We start from the raw sequence: 17,274 nt of genomic DNA, 5'->3' as shown, positions 1-17,274 counted from the left end.
GCAACCACAAATAAACCAACCAAGCCCAGCTCAGTCAGCCAAATCACCAGAGCCAAGCACTAATACAGAGGTGTTCAAACTTCAAAGCAGGAGCACAGTCTGCAAGAGTTTGTTGAAAGAATTACAACCAGAAACTGGGACTTCTCAGTAGCATATAATCCCTGCTGTTTCCATTTCCTCTTTCTCATTATCGGCACAGACGGGGGCCGAAGATTAGTAAACAGTGGGTGTTTGGGGTGAATTAGAGCATGTGTGATGTAGAGCTAGGGATCCTGGTGGCATCTGTGTGACTTCAGAGAGACGTAAATATTTAATGCTGCCCACTACGTTTCTTCAAAATGATGAAATATTAACACATTTCTTCGGGGGGGTGGGGGAATCATACCAGATAAAACAGGGAATCTACTTTGTCCCTCATCTGGAACGTGAGCAAAATCTGATGATCAAAAGTGTTCTGGCAGATTGCCACTCTCTAGTCATGTCTATGTGGAAAATGAAGAGTTTTTAACACTGTTCCAGTCCTGTCTGAAAACAGTGAACCCCCCCTCCCAAACTCAACTCAAAGCCCTTTACACAGCTATGTGCATGAGACTGCATTATCTGCTATCACTCCTGGGTTTAGCCACAGGTTATCCTTTCAGCCACATAAATAAAAGCCATTCATAAGAACACTTATGTTTGCCTAGAAATGCCAATGTATTTCTTGAGCAAAAACTGCTGAACTGACAAACCTTGCTCTCAAAGTTATTTGTCCTCCCTGCTCCTTTGACATAGACATTAACAGACTCCTCAAGAAATGTTCTGCAGTGCATATGTATTATTTATACATGTACATGTATATGTAATTAGGTATATTTCTAAAATGAGAACTCTATTTGTGTGGCAGCCCCTTCATATCATTGTAGATTATTTCTAATAGCCTTAGAATGTTCTCAGGAACCAAAAAGGAAGTTTTAATAAGAGTGCTGGTTGTGGCTTCCAATAATTATTTCCACATACAACCTGATTTCTTAGTTTGTAGCTTTTTTATACAATAAGCTTGGTACACAAGCTCTTTGACCCTATCAAAGAATATGGACTTACTCAAGCAGGTCAACCAAGAGAGAAACAATCCATGCTATGTTTCCAAAAGATATTTTCAACACTCTTTATCCAGTAAAATCTGTCTAGCTGTTTTTCTAGAGCAGTGTTTGCTATATTTTCCAATGGCATGCCTAGGCTTCAAGTACCTTTTCTCAGTACATAAGCATTGCTATGATGGGAAACTTAAAATATATTTATTATTGAGCAACTTGTCTTCAGCTATTCACATGAGTCAGAAAGTTTTCAAATATTCAGCTGAATATTTGATGACACATTTTTATATACTTAGTTATTTCAGTAGAAAACCTCAACTGGTTTTAAGATCACATTTGAATCTGAGTAATATTTTATAGTCAAACTTCCCACGAGCATCAGTATACATATTTATATACAGATACATATATGTACATGCAAATATGGCTAGACAAATCTACACTTTGGAAATCATGATCTACCAGAACATCACACATTTTAAAACCACACAAAGAATATTCATTGATAAGAGCAATTTTTCATCTTTTCACAAACCATATAATTTCAAGCTGTTACTGATGCTTATTTCCCCTTTACATTCTGAATCTTCTAGCCAAAGCTCACATCCTCTTAACTTTTTTTTTTTTTTTTTTTAAAGAGAAAGCAAGTCCCAGCCTTTGGGAACTTTAGTCTATTTCTTGCATTCTTCCCATGGGTGGTATATTTCACATCAGGAATAACTGGATGCCAAATATAGCCACAGATGGGAGTCTATGCATAGTTGCTGGGTAATTATAAAATAGAATCAGCTTCTCTGCTGTGTAACAGATGAGATTTTATTCTTTGCTCAGCTACAAGTACCAGCAATCCCACACTGATTTGAACTACATCCAGGTAAGGTGAGCAAGATCAGGTCATGCACAAGATCAGACAATGTCTTTGTGTTTCATTGATATTTATTGACAATCATATTCTACCAAAAAAAATAGAACAGGAGAAAGGGAGGATCAGTACATGAATATGTATATACACTGCATATCACATTATTATTTAATTATCAGTGTAATTACTATGAATTAGGAGAGTCTGCCACTGTGATTTCAGAGAGCAGTAGTTAAAAAAGTGACAGAGCATTGCAGAGTCCATGAAAAGCATCCAGATAACAGCCTTGGAGACTAGCACTCTCTGTTTCCTTAGACAGTGAAAAGAACTCAGCCCTGTTGTGAAATCCCCATCTCACCTACACGTGAGGGGGAGCCACATGGGACACGACCAAGTGAGACTGCTCACACCACTGTGCCCACCCATGGCCCTGGTCCCAAGGGATCACTCATTAGCCAAGCAGGGAACAGCCTCAATCCTGCAGACAATCTGACTTCTTCATGATGGCTTTCAGCATGGAAGTCGTGCAATGCCACTTTGAGCAGGAAATTTTGTCTTGCAGACCTGGGGTTACCAACTCACTGCATGCAGACTATGCTTAACCTGACAGAAAGCAATGTTTAGCCACAGCTCACCTGGCTTAGAGAGTAAACTGCTGGCTTAAAAATAAAACACTTTATATTGCCATTCATTAAAACCTGGTTTCATCAACTGCTGAAACTGAGTCAGTTATCAGGAGACTGCACTTACAAGACAAACCTCTACCTCAAAAGGGTATGGGAATATCCTATTGTTCCCACAGCCAGACAAATACAAGGAGCTGGACCTGTGACACAAATTCCCATAACACACTTGGGAACTGACAGTCAGGATAGCCCAAATGGGAGGGCTGAGCTAAGCAGAGGCAGTAGTATGATATTCTGGCTCAAAACAGCTTGGCACCTGGTCTCCCTCATTAGCAGAAGTTCAATACACAACTATAACTGAACATGCAATCATCTGTCTGCATCCTCCTCTACATGTGTTCTGTTTCTTCTTTCCTTTCCCACTAGCAAAAGGTCAAGTATATAGTAGAGAACTGAAAAATTAAATTCACAGCTACATTTATGGCTTATGGCTCCAAGGGCATTACCTATGCTCAACAGAAACCCCAGACTGTGTAATTTGAAGCATGGCTTTCTGAAATAGTGCTGCTAAAAGAGCAGAAATGCCTTACAGTCCAATTTCTAGACTATTCAGCAAAGCTGGCTGTCTTTCCTGAGAGGCTGTACCACAACAGTGACCTAAGAGAACAACACAGAGAAAAGCATCAAAGACCTCCTAAAACCCCTCCTGCTTGGCCTGAAAACACGGGTCCCTTTGGGTAGCAAAGATTAGTCACGGGCATTTTGGTAGAGCCCAATGGTTCCAGTTGGTCTGTGGGCCAAGTCCCAGCAGGCCCAGCAGTTCCTGATGGAGGATGAATTGTCAGCTCCTACTCCTGGCTCTCTCCCAGCAATGCCTCAAAGCATCCCCAAGCACTGTGGGAGTCTAAAGGTGTTTCTTCACCTGTTCCCTGTCACTACACGCTGCCAGCAGGAGCTCGGCTGCACAAGCTGTGATACAGGCTGTATATACCTACTTGATGTTTCTAGTTCAGATTTAAGTGAACTTTGTGACATATTTAACTTTGGGCTTTTTGCTGGTAAATGGGACAAGGATTATTCTCTCAGCGTCAAATGCCAAAGCTAGCACTTCACATCACTTTGGAAAATTTGGATTTTGAAGACCCTTGGCTGTCCCAAAGGCTATTTCCATAATTATACCCTCAAGAAGTACTTAAAAGTTCTTTTACACTTGTCCTATACCAGACATTATTCCCTAGTGGCAGAGTCAGAAATCCTGATTCAATGCATGTTAGAAGAAATGACAGTGATACCAGGGGTCACATGCTCCATTGAGAAATGAAGAAACCACAACCTGCACAAGCCAGACTTCATACAGGAACTTAAACTGCAATTTTTGACAATGTCACTTGACAGAACCCAGGTTTATGCACCAAACAAGCCTGCAGATAATCTGTTTTTTCCTCCTGAGCACAATCACGTAACAGCGACCCTGCAAAACTTTAAAGCAAAGATGCTATGGGCACTGGGGCTTTAGAGCAGAAGGAACAGTCATTCCATCTTCAGAATGGTGATTTCCAAAAATAACCAGCAGTGTCTACCAGACAAGAGGAGAAAGCTTCTAAAAGAAGCCCAACAGAAAACAGCTCCAAGGAAAGTCTTGAAAAATGCTGTCCTGACCTTGTCTGGAGCAATCCTGTTCCACTGGTGCCATCTCAGCAATGGCGTTCCACAGCAACCACGGGCAGCACTGTGCCACAGTGTATGGCACAGTGCATGGCACAGTTGAGATGGCCATGATACACAGGTATCACCAGACAACAGCAGAAGGCTTCAACCCATACAGAGTAACACCACACCACCTCAGAAGGCTTCAGGCATCTGCCCTGCTTGTTCTTTAGCCCAACCTTTTATACCCTCATGGTTCATGCATTGCACCTGTGTGCCCTCTGTTCCCTTTGGTGGTTGGTCAGTGCCCCTGGGCACTCCATGGCTCATTGCTTTCAGTGCTGCTCACCTGTCCTACAGAGCTGCAGCCCCCTGGGCATGAGCCTCACCTACAGCCCCACTCCCAATCACCACAAACTGTGTGCCTACAGGACTGGGCCCAGGTTACACCTATAAACCCTCTGCTAGTTCAGAGTGGATTTTTATGTGTATCTTTGTTCTCACTTCCTAGGGCATAAAATCATGCCTCATTAAGAAATGGCAACAGGACATTTCTTTATTTCTATCTAAAGGGAAAAAAGTGAAAATACATTTTTGCGTGGTTTTGGGTTTTTTTACTTTCCCTTCTTGCATGTTTTCCCATTATATTTTCATTTGCTTCTGCCTATATCTCACAATGGATGGCCTGGAGCAAAGGCCTTGGAAGCTCTAAATGCTCTGGTATTAGATATCACGTGGTATAATTTCTATGGTTTCTTCAGTGCCTCCCCAGTCTGGCCAATTAGCGAGTGGATGGTGAAGAAACATTTTTTGAGAAGTACAAAAGCTTTCAAATAAAAAAGAGCAGTCATAAACCATTCTTACTATAAACTCCATTATTCCTCCTAAGAGGAAACTTTCTTGGGGAACTTCAAGTAACACAAAACAGAAGACAACAATGACAATTCTTTCCCTTGGAAGCACAAAATCCCTCAGTGTTCTCATTTAAGTACTGCACATGATGACATCCAACTGGGTTTTACCCTGCAATTCACTCACATTATCAGGGATGTTCTGCTAAACAACTGGCACATTTTAGATGAATGAAGAGGGAACTTGACCAGTCATCTCAAGCTGTTTGTCAGTTATGGAACACTTCATTTTCTAGTTCCCTATAGCAGCTCAAGTTAATTTGTCTTCCTCTTGACACCAGACAGCAAGCACACTTTTTTTTAAGGATGCACAAATGAAAACAAAAAGGAAAAGCTATAATAAAACTTGGAGACACTGATCCTGCAGAGAGCTGCCTGGAAAAGGATAACTACTAAATGAAAAAATAAATATTGCTCTAGTTCCACCTAAGGGTACAAGTAAGTGTAAGTATGCAGCAACTCCTCAGAGTAAGATGTTTCACTTTGAAAAGCATTATCTGGTTTAGTTTTAATTTCAAATGAGATAAGAACATGAGTTGTTCATTTATACCCAAGGGACACTGGTCAATTCAATTAAGAATAATCTATTTCAGGTAAACTGTGCCATGAGGCAATTACTTTGTCCCTCCCTAAGTCACCTATTAAGATCAAATGAGGAACTTTTATTTGAAAATACAGTAGGAAGTTCCAAGTGATAATTATTTGTGATTTGTTTCTGCCTAGTATTAAAACAAAGGTTTGGGGCTGCCTGCTACCATTTGAGAGTTTTGTATTCCAAGATGCCATCAGGATTATTGAATGGAAAAGCTGAATTTTTAAGGAATATCTTTTTCTGTTTCAAAGTAGTAATGGTCTGGAATGGTTTAAAATGTAACCTGCAGACATAAACAATGATACACTGGTAGGTGTTGCCCATGTGCCTCATTTGAATGGCATTCTCTCTAAAACTGAAATCATCACACAGGTATACTACCACATTGCTATTCTTTGATTTTTCATTTCATACTACTGGAATAGAAAATGTATTCTACAGGGCTCTGCTCAAATACATTCCCTATCTCAGGGGTCTTAAAATTAAAGACAAGGCACTCGATCATATGAAATACACGAGGAGCACCTGACCAAACAGACATCCATATAAAGAGACCACTACAGTGAGTCATGCAAGCTCACTTACTGTGAGCAAGTGGCTTCTTTACTTACAATATACACAACACAGCAGCCTTTTTGGTTTACATTTAATACTTCCTTTGAAAACTGTCTTTGGTAACTTCAAATGTGAAAGTAGCAGTGAAAAATCTCTATTTTGCATTCCTATGCCAGAAAACAGTTTTGGGAATATGTTAGGCAAAGTAGGTCAGTCAGTGCTGGGTAATGAGGACATGAAGAGAGCAATGACTGATGTGATAGTCATGGGAGGACTGATCAGTTGGAGTAAACCAAAGACAGGACAGTAGAGCTCAGTACTACATGGCTGATGCTGTCCATGTTTGCCAAACTGCAAATCAAATTGAACCAAAAGACCATCAAACAATAGTACCCTTTAATTACCAGCTGAGGAAGCTTTCCTCAGGTAGGAGGTGAGGGGGGGGAATAACCAATCCTCTCTTCTACTCACCACCATGTATTTTTTATTAGATGTCCTCCACGTCTATCTAGCTGGTGCTAGCTACAAACAGGTACCATCCTGTTCAGACTACTCAAAAAGGAAGGCTCCTGATCCATGCCACACTTGCAACTCTGCAGTGCTACTTCAACTGGAGCTGCAATTTGCTTCCAAGCACCTACAGCCTTCCTCAGGGACCAAGGCAATTGCAGGGCAGCTAAAAGTCCCACCATTTTCAGAGCCTGCTGGTGAGGTGAGCAAATGAAGCACTGCCTGTTGTTCCCAGCAGAAACAGCACAGACACCACTTACCTGGGGAAGCATCCTCAATGAACTTTTCATATCACTGCTTTAAAAATGGCAGGGAAAAGGGGTGGGGGGAAAAGGAAAAAAGAGAAAAAATATAGAAGGACTGGGGAAAAAATGGGAGCTCAGCCAAACTCCTGTTCAAGTCTTGAAAGAGGGAACAGGGCTTAGCTCTGAGCCACCAGGTACATGGACTGGTCTAGAGAGACACTATTTGCTGAAACTTATTTTATCTCCTTAATTTCCAAGAAAAAGTATTGTAAGGATCATATTTTAGTAACACTGTACTCACCCTTTCAGAGTCTTTCCTGCCTGTGGAGGTCTTTAAACCAGCAAAAGAAAAGATGAAAAAAACAAACCTGAAAACAAAGCCAGAGTCTAGATCAGAAAATTCATTACATATTCTATGACTTAAAAGTCAGAACCTCAGGAGATTAGGCTCTCTGTAACCTCAGGTTCAGTGGGAAGAAACACACCCTGCTAACCAAATCCTGCAATGTGCTGAGCCAGTATCAAAAACCTGGGGGCAGAGGCTGGACCTGCCAGCCTCGGGCTGCTGCTGCTGCTGCCAACACGCTCACATGTGCACTGCAGGTATCTCCCCTGCCAAGACATTCCAGGCCCTCAGCTCCACACATGCAAAGATGCCTTTTCTAACGCTTAAAAGAGACTGTTGTGTTCAGCCATATCACTAAGCATGGCTAATCTGGGACACATGTGTGAGCACTCACACTTGTCTTGCTCCCACAGCAGCCAGGCATAGCACCCATACCCATCTTCCAAGCCAAGCTGCCCAGACAAATCAGGTTTGTATAGCTGGCAGGCTCAGCTGTTGCAGGGCATTACTCTGACACAGCTCTCTTCACAGAACACCAAGGCACATGCCTAACTGGACAGCAGGTTGTGGCAACAATAAAATAATGCATTATCCTATCTGATTTCCATGACTTAAAGGATTTCCCAACTTGTCATGCCTGCTGATGCCCTCTTAACATTTAGGGATTTGTGTCAACTGAGCTACAAAACTGATCTGTTGTTGTGGAGAATAAGCAATGGATAGATCTGCAGAATGGTGCAAGGCTCCACTGACTTTTAGTTATGCTTATGCAACTCCACCGTTCCACAGCTGCTAATACTTAGCAGATGACCTGCGTAAAAAAAAAAAAAAATTAAAAAAAAAAAAAATCCTACTTCATCACTTCAAAAACAAGCTACCAAAACAAGAGTAATGATTTTTTTCATCTGACATGATTTTCTTTTTTCTCCTCTGAACAGAATTAAAAAAAACGCAGCATAACGAATTCAGCATAACTTATAACTGAAGATCTGAATGGTGCCTTGTTCGTAGCATTTGGATTTGAAACACAGATGCAGTTAACTCACAGCTTAACTCCTTCCATGATACTCTCTAAAATGCTGATCTGTGTTCTTCTTAGCTTCCAGGTTTTTAGAAGTTTTCAAGTGATTTTTCTTTTTTAAACAAAGAGAGATTCAAACTTGGATTCAGTGTACAGTTTCATCTGCTATTTTCTGCCCTTAAAAAATGAGATTAATTGTTGTGCAACTAACTGGGAATAACATCACTTTCTAAAAATTTCCTTTGCAGCTCTTGTCTTTATTTCACCAAATTATTTTCCAGATCAAATTTTCTAGATTTCTGAAAAAGTCAATGCACTACATTTTTCTTTACTACTAAAACTCCCTATGAACATGACTGCTAAGGGGAAAAAAAAGAAAGATATCTCTCAGCAGGTAAGTGTAGTCTCTGTTACCAAATGATCTGAAAATAGTTGAGTAGGGAAAGGAGGTAGTTTTATGTGCAAAGACAAAATCTTTTAGCTACCAAGGCACTAGTCTGCCAGCCAGGAGATTTATGATCCTCTCCCAGCACTATTACTGACCTGCTGTTATGAGACTTTGGGCAAAATTACCTTCTTACACTATGCTTCTCTACATACTTCAGTTTTTGAAGTCTTTATTCAGAATTGTCAAGGCCATTTTCAGATATTTTAAGACTACATTTATTCCCACTGGTTTTGGGGACAGACAAAGGCAGCCATGCTTCCCCCGTAATGCACAAACATGGCAAACAGCCAGCTGGAAGGAACTGCTGGATCTCATCTAGCTCAGAGCAGGGATAACCTGGCTTCAAGCAGATTGCTCAGGCCCTACCCAGTTTTTAGATCATCTCCAACAACAGACTCCACAATTCCTCTGGACAACCAGTTTCAGTGGTTAGCCCTCCTCACCATCAAGGACCTCAGTGGAAATTTTTCTTTGAAGCAGGACTCTGTGCCAAGGAATGCAATTTCTGTTTAGGGCTCACTTCTGGCCCTGTTAAGTCAGGGTCAGAAGAATACAGAGGAAGCCTGCTCCACACTGCCTGCTCTTCATGGCAAGAGAATTTCAGAGGACTCAAAATATTACAGAGAGGGAAGAAGAGGGAATCACCCCTTTTCCTGAACTTATGATAAGAGAAACATGCAGAAGCTATTTTGGGCTCACTGAGGCTGCTCACTGAAGCTGCTGTTAGAAAGAAAAGCTGCTGCATTTCTTTTTAACATCTGTACTACTTCCCGTTAAAGAATATCCTGTAGTTTCTTCAGCAGGAGTTATGAGCTCAAGCTTAGCACAAACAGAAAGAGGGCTCTCATGAAAGCATGCACAGGCACGCAGGAGGGTCCTTCTCGTGGGCTTTAGCCCAGAAGGAAATGGTGGGAGCTCCATACATACACACACTGAGCACATCAAAGATGAGGGCTGCACATGAACACATTCAAACTCAGAAACTTCTGCTCCCACAACATTAGTAGTTTAAGGAATTACAAAACTATACATTTTAACTCCAAAGCATACTTATGTGTAATTGGATCCAAATGAAGAACACTAATGAAGTTATGGCTGAGTTAAGTGTTACAAAACAGACTCTCAAACTACTCCTTGTGCTTCCCGTTTATCTCCTTCCAGGAATTAGGAAAAACTTTCTATTCTGAGCTCCTTTGATGTCTCTGATTGAGACGAAACTGCTCCCCCGCCACTTGCGTCTCCAGCCTCAGAGACACTCTTGAGTGATCTGTGTGAACTGTGCTGGACGAGGCCCAAGGACAGCTGCACTTGCAGACTTGTGTGCCTGCAAGGATGAAGAGCAACTCCAGCACCTTTCAGGGCCTTGATGTTCAGGGTTATTGCACTGAAAAAAATAACTTTTTCACTATTCAGATTTCACTCTCAGCTCAGCAGCAGTGACACAGTCCCCAAGAGGATCACAACGGAGTACTAACATAGTAAACTGTTTGTTACTTCTCCTTCCTGCTCTTCAGATACCCAGACAAATTCATGCATGTACTTGGTGAACACTGCATTATCAGACTGGTCACCACAAGCACACAAATTACTTTAAACAAAGCAGCCTACTAAAGCATGATTTTAGACATCTTTATTAAAATTTACTTTTTAATAATGCCTTTTCTGGGCTATTTGCCAACTAACAGTTCAGCAGTTATTATTCAATAACAGGTTTTCACATACCTCTTTGAAGTAAGGAGCTAAACAAGTAGGTCTTAACTGCACACAGGACAGACAGCTGCCTTAAAGAGTGGTGGCTACTTATAGTACCCACTTCTTCAGTTCAAAATCTGTTCTACCATCCCAGAATTTAATTATCTCCCCATATACTGGGTCTCCACACCTCTACTCAAACACAGCTAGCACCACAGATTCTGAACCAAGACAGTAAACAGTCCTTTTTATAACCCCACAGACCAAATGTTAAGAGTGCACCAGATGAAGAAAATGAGAAAGTGCTGGAGTCAAGAATAAGAGAAATCAGTAGAAAGAACATAGAAGTATTTAATGAGATTTAAATTTTTGATAACACTTCATTATTGTGAAGAAACCATAATTAAGATATGTTTACCTTGGCAAAAGCATAAACTTTAAAGAAACCCACCCTTCTGCTGCATCATTATTTCATATGGTTTCTATACATAAGTCCATTAACCAGATGAATACTCAAGGTAGTTAAAAGCACAGAAAATTTCTCAAAGCTGCTGCATAAAGACATTTTACTAAATTGTACACGTATGCCATCAACAACACGTGTGCTCCAAAGGAAGCCTATGCCTTCCTGTCATGTCACAATTGTCAGACAACACCAACATGCACTCTTTTCTCCCCACAAAGCAGATGGGTGTTTATATAAGCAGGGCAGAAAACTAAATAGCTGTTAGAACTTTATGTAGTGTAGGCAATGGAGATAAATACTGCAGCATGCTCCCTTCTCAAAGGGATTAGCATTGCTCATGCTTCTCAGTGGCCTTTTTGGTGTCTGGATGTCATCAGATGTAAAGATCATACTGTTTTCACAGGTGGGAAATTGCTCTTTCCACAGCCAATACCTTTTCTTAGATGCACACTTTGAGTTCTGTCTGTACTACACAGGTAAAAGCAGTGAAACTCTGCTGGAGTAGGTAACTGGGTTTTCCATTAAGAAAAAAAAAAAAGGTTTAGTGGTCTTGTAGCCATGCAGCCCCAAAAGACTGTACCTTACTACCTGATGCCATTCAGAGAGTAAACTAATCCTGGAGAAAGCTGGAAGTGCAATTTCAGAAGAAATAGCAAGGCAGCAGCAGTAATTAGGACATAGCTAGAGAGTTTCAGCTGCTTTAATTCCCAGGCGTTGGGGTGAGGGATGTCAAAGCAGGAGGCAGGAGAGAGTCAGCACAGGGCTGAGAGGGAACTTCTCTACAGACAAGGGAGTAGCAGCTCTCTTTTACTCAGACTTCTGAGCTACTAGGGACAACCCCAGAGATAACTGGGAAAGGCTGAAGCAGCTGCAGCACAGGCAGAGGAACAGGTGAGCAGCAATAAGACAGAAGAGAAGGGTGGGAGGGACAGGAGCAGAGGCAGGAATCCCTAAGCTGCCAAGGATAACACATAGAGCAACCACAGCCTGCAGGCACAGCCCCTGTCCCAAAATGCCTGCACTCCAGTCAAGGCCAGCCACAGGACTGGCGTGCCTCTTGCTTCACATTCCTCAGAAACTTGCCTTAACCAACCATGGGAATAATCATTTCATGTACAACACAGAGAACTACACATTTGACAGGCAGAAGCTAAGGGCAATGTCCTGCTCAGCTTGAGGTCAGAGGATGCTGAAGAGCCTAGAAGAGTGAGGCAGAAAGAGATACATAATACTTGAGGAATGAAAAGCAGCACTTTCTGGAGGAACAATAACAGGGGCTCAAGAGATACAATCTCATAATCTCAGGCTATTTGCTCTCGCTCTAGCTAAACAGATCTTTAAATAACATTTGTGCATACATAAAGAGCTTTTCTTCCCCATTTGTAGCTTTCCTCTCCTCCCCCGGCCCCTCCCCACCCTCATACTCTCTTCCTGAATCTCTCTTTCTGCGTAGGTCCTCCCCCCTCACATGCTCCGGCTGGACAGAGGGCAGAAGTGCTCTGGAACAGCTGTATTTCCTCCTTATCTGCTCCTTCCCCTCACAGCAGAGGGGAAAGTACGGGCCAGCTCAGCTGGCCTCGTGCTTTACAGCACTTGAAAAAGTGCACTGCCATGCCTCCCACCTTCACTGAAGGCAAGGCTCCCAAGCCGAGGCTCTGAGAGGACCTTTTCTTTTTTATGTGGCCTCCTGGGTCTCTGCACCATCCTCCCAAATTGGGCTTGGAAGAGCTAGCGAACAGAAGAAACAGAGGGGAAGGTTGACAGAGTTAAAAAGGGTGTGAATGGGAAGCAAAACACACTGCCCGTCCCCTGAAGGTCAAAACTGAGAGCAGCTGCTTATTACAGCCCTGTCTTTGAGAACACACTTCAGGAGTAAAGGAATAATTCAGAAGTACCTCGTGGTGGTTCCTGAACATGCACACCTTGGTGCCAGAGACAAGTGCTGTTATCACGTTTGCCTTAGAGAGGCTGCTCACACACGCTACGTGGTAGCTGAGGAGCACCTCCTCTCTGAGAAGGCACATAGCCCTGCACTCCAGAAGGTGTTCATTAGAAGATGAAACACAGCCATTAGAGCAGCAGAGGCAAACAAAGTACAAGACAAGCTCAAACTTGAAGACTGGTCACTTGAGGTTCCCTAACTTGATTCCTCCCAAAAAGTCCCCAAGAGCCAGCTCAGAGGGCAGGGACCCGCTCTGTTGACTCCACCATACAGCCTAACTACAGGGTCCACCTCAACATCCGCTGCAGATGAGAGAGCACTTGAGGGAGGCTGCGACACGAACACCTGCGTGTGTGACCAAACAGGGATGCCCAGCGTGGGTGCCACACGTGCAGGCAGCGGTGTGTGCCCCGGCTCCAGCGTGAGCCGCAGCCCAGCGAGGCTCTCCCCACCCTGACACGGCAGCCAGGATTTCACAGCCGTGGCTGTAGAGCAGCAGAGATGGACAAGGACGCCAGCAGCCCCGTCCCTGGCAGCCCGGGCACAGGCACGGTCCGAGGGGCCGGGGGCTGCGCCCCAAGGCAGCGCCAGCCGCCTCCGCGGGCACGCGCCCAACCCGGGGGAAGCGGGAATGGAGGGGAAGCAGGGAGGGATCCCAGCCTGCCAGCACGGCTTCGGGAGGCAGGAGGAACGCGTCCAGCCCGAGACAGAGCAGTCTGGAAGAAAAGAGAGAAAGAGCAGACAGGCGCGAGGCGAGACTGGGCTCCCGACCCTTGTACCCGCAGCAGGGCGCTCGTCCCGCGGGGCCGGGGGTGCCGAGCCGCCTCAGCGCGGCGGCCGCTGGAGCCCTGCCCGCCCCGCAGCCCCCCGCCCCGCCCGCCGGGAGCCCCGCGCGGCTCCCGCAGCCCCCTTACCGCGCTCCGTGCCGGCGAGGCGGCGGGAGGGCACGGCGGGTCCCGCCGGCGCTGCAGCCGCTGCGGCGGCCGGGACATGTTGGGCCGGGCGCTATTTATAGCGGCAGGAAGCGGCTCTGCGGCGCGGCTCTGGGGCGCCGCTCCCCCGCCGCCCGCGCCGCCGCACATGCCCCGGGCCCGCAGAGCCGGGCCGGGCCGGGCCGTCCCCCGCGCTGTGCCCCTGAGCCCGGCCGGCGGAGCGGAGCGGGCTCCCCGTGGGATGGCCCTTCCCAGGTGGCCCGGGTGCCGGTGATGGCCCTGCCCCGTCTTTCTGTGCCCGCTGCCCAGTGGGAGTTCACAGCAGTCAGAGTTACAGAGAGCCCCTTACGGGGAGATGGCCTCGGGTCCCCATGTGCCAACGGCCTGGACTGTGACTTCGGTGGCTCTGCCGAGGACACATCTCGTTCAAAGCCTCCGCGGTACCCCGGCCGTGCCCTCACGGCTGGGGCAGCTGTGCCGCCCGCACTGCCATCCCTTCGCACAGCCCCGCTCCTCCCGGCCCTGCTCCCCGGGCTCCCCTTGCCCACCGGGCTCGCAGCACGCTTTGTTCTCCCGACCTGCCTCGATGGCCGCGATGGCAGCCAGCGGGGAAGGGGTAGTTCACCTGGGGAATAGCAAGGCACCAGGCAGAGACACACGGTAGAGCAGAAACGTAATTAAACAGTGGGAAAGAGATGCTTGCTTTTTCCCTGTTAAGGTTTGCAGTATACTGAAATGTGGGAAGGTCAATTACCCATCTCTGCAGGATGCCCCAGAAGGTATTTGCGTTTCATACCTCAATTAACTCATGCAGAGATTGCTTTGCCTGGCAAGCAATAGATTCTGTTCCCTTTCCCCCCTCAGCTTGACTAAGTTTTCTAGAAACAAAACTTCTGTTCACGTTTTTATGTCCAACACTGAGGTTTTGGATGGAAAAATGCCCAGCTGTATGTAATGGAGTAGCTTGTGCAGATAGGAGCAAGGTTTGAAGTGCAAGAACTGTGTCCTGAGTGTCTATTTGAGCCGACGTTGATCTCACATGCTTTTGTCTCTGTAGGATTTCGCATTTTGGAGGTGTTTAGATGGTTTCTGTTTACTCCATGTGTAGACATGGTCCAGCCCAGCAGCTATATAACACTGTTATCTAAAATTAAAATGTTAGGGACAGGTGTCCTGGAGAACTGAAATATGCTCTTGATTCACTTGTAGCAACATGTCCCAGCAAGGTCAAAGACTGAGTAACCTGTGTGCTAAGTTAACCTGCTGCAACTTACTTTCATGTTTTCCTCGGGAGATGAGCTGTTGCCTGAAGGCACAGCATTATGGTGAGACACGCTGTCATAAGAGCAATGGCATTACTGTGCTGTCTTCAGTGGAAGGCTGGAAACCTTGCCAGGCTTTTATGTAGGTCATGTCTCTGTTTCTGTGTCATTGTATGCTTGGAGCACTACAAGAAAACACAAAAACGGGTACAATTTTTTATGTGTACCCTTTTCTGACCCATACACACAATGTAGATTAGCTTGCAAGCAAAAATTTCAGTGCTCACAAATAGTAAAACTGCAGGTAGTCTGTGTTTACTGTCTTTACAGTCCCAAAGCTCTCTTAAGAGGGTCACAGATCCACATGAGGTTCCTCAGCACAGCAAACTGCATTTGGGTCATTGGTTAGCTGAAAAGTCACGTAGAGGCAAACAGCTTCCTCTTGTCTACATGCTGGGGAAATACCATGTAATGTGTTTAATCCAGGCTGCATATGGGATAAATAGATACACTGATACAGATCTGCTCAGCTTTTAGAAGCTGGGAAGATGTGCTGCAATGGGAGATTTGTGCTGGGATGACAGGAAATGCTGACAACCTTTGCTAGGAAAAATTGTCCCTTTCTGGGGAATCCACTGAGTGATCCATCATTGCTGTGATGCAGTAGACTACAACTCCTTTGTACTTCTGCCTGCTGGTCAGGCTGGCCTGTTGCATGGTAACAAGTGAAATTGTCCTGTCCTTGCTGTAGATAACCCACCTGCAGCCTGCAGGACTCAGCGATGCTCTCACAGTGGGCATGGAAATGCTTGTCTACAGGTTGGCTCTTTTCCATAGCTGTGTCAGTCTCTTAGACTTTATTGTGACTGAAGTGTGATCATTTTGCCTTTTCTGTATTTGGGATTTGAATTTCAGAAAGAGATGAGTGCTCTAGAGCTCTGTTAGAAGTATCAGTATCTGTGCAACCTTCAGGTGACAGAAGCTTGGGAGACTTTCTATCAGATTCACAATTTTTAAGAAAAGAGAGGGGTAATTTATAGACAGCAGCATGCCTAGGGGCCTGGAGGCTGTGCTAGAATTTATCTAGCACTAGTAAACATATGAAAATGTGAGGTCTTGTGACTGGAGCCAAGGACAGCAACCTTCTAGAAGTGTCCAAAGTCAAAAACATTTCTGATGTGCTGAACTATCAGCGACTTTAAAGGTGATATCTTGCCTGTCCCCATAGCAGAAAACAAACCTTTCAGGGAGGTAATGTACTCCTTGTCTCCAGCAGCAGCACAGTGTTTATGCACGTATGTGGGTCCTGTGTTACACATTCCCTATTGCCCCGCTGTCCCTACCCGCTGTGGCTTGCCTCAGCTGTGGAAACAGGAACTGCTGAGTCAGCAGGCTGATGAAACTCACGCTGCTTTCACACTTCTCTGGGGAGACTGCCACAGCAAGGAGGTTGGCAGCAACTTACATTCAGGAGAAAAAAAAAAAAAAAGAGTACTTCAACTGTCTTGCAATTGCCTGAAACAATATTCTGATTTTTAAAAAACTCTCAAACTGAAGGAGGCTGTGGGACCCAAGCGCTGGTGGCGGATGAATGATTACACCTGGCACACGAGCTCATTGTCAAGTGCTTGGAGTTCAGCAAGTGTCATTTTCCTGTTCTCTCTCTTGATCAGCTCAACTACATTTTACAGAGCCGAGATCCAACTGGCTGAAGAGACAGAATAAGGACATCGAGTTCAGCTCAGCTGTCTGGTGAGGATGGAGAGCAGCAGCCTGTTCTGATTACAGACTCATGCAGAGGTGAAACTGCTCCCTTGGAGCTGGTACAAGATAAGGAACTGTGAAAATTCAAATAAGCCTCTCAGAAGAGCCAGGTCTCCCGAAAAGCACAAGTGCCAAAGAGGAAAGAGATTTGGCAGTGACTGCATCTCTGAGAGCAACATATCCATGGCACAGTAGAGAGTAGCTAAGGTCAGCTAAACGGATGGGAAGGGGAACGTTAACTGCCAAATGGTTTGAAAACTAGAAAGAGAACCAAGCTGAAAAAGATGGAGACATTCCAGGAAGCTATTCTACTAAGGATATAAATATGGTGTTATCAACAAGCTCAAAGTGAACAAAAGCAGCTTTAGTAGCAAGAA

General features: G+C 44.8%; 1 protein-coding gene across 1 annotated transcript in view; it reads right to left on the bottom strand.

The window, feature by feature from the left end:
* WIPF1 (WAS/WASL interacting protein family member 1) overlaps positions 1-14,055 on the bottom strand; it is a 55,922-nt gene extending 41,867 nt beyond the window's left edge. Inside the window, exon 1 of the mRNA XM_054636751.2 lies at positions 13,854-14,055. The gene's annotated coding sequence lies outside the window, so the exon portion shown is untranslated. The remainder of the gene's footprint in view (positions 1-13,853) is intronic.
* Positions 14,056-17,274: the final 3,219 nt, after the last annotated feature.

The sequence above is a fragment of the Agelaius phoeniceus genome, chromosome 7, assembly GCF_051311805.1.
Source record: "Agelaius phoeniceus isolate bAgePho1 chromosome 7, bAgePho1.hap1, whole genome shotgun sequence".
Taxonomy (NCBI): Eukaryota; Metazoa; Chordata; class Aves; order Passeriformes; family Icteridae; genus Agelaius; species Agelaius phoeniceus.
Note: the sequence above shows the minus strand (reverse complement) of the source record. Positions and strands in the feature narration are given on the sequence as shown.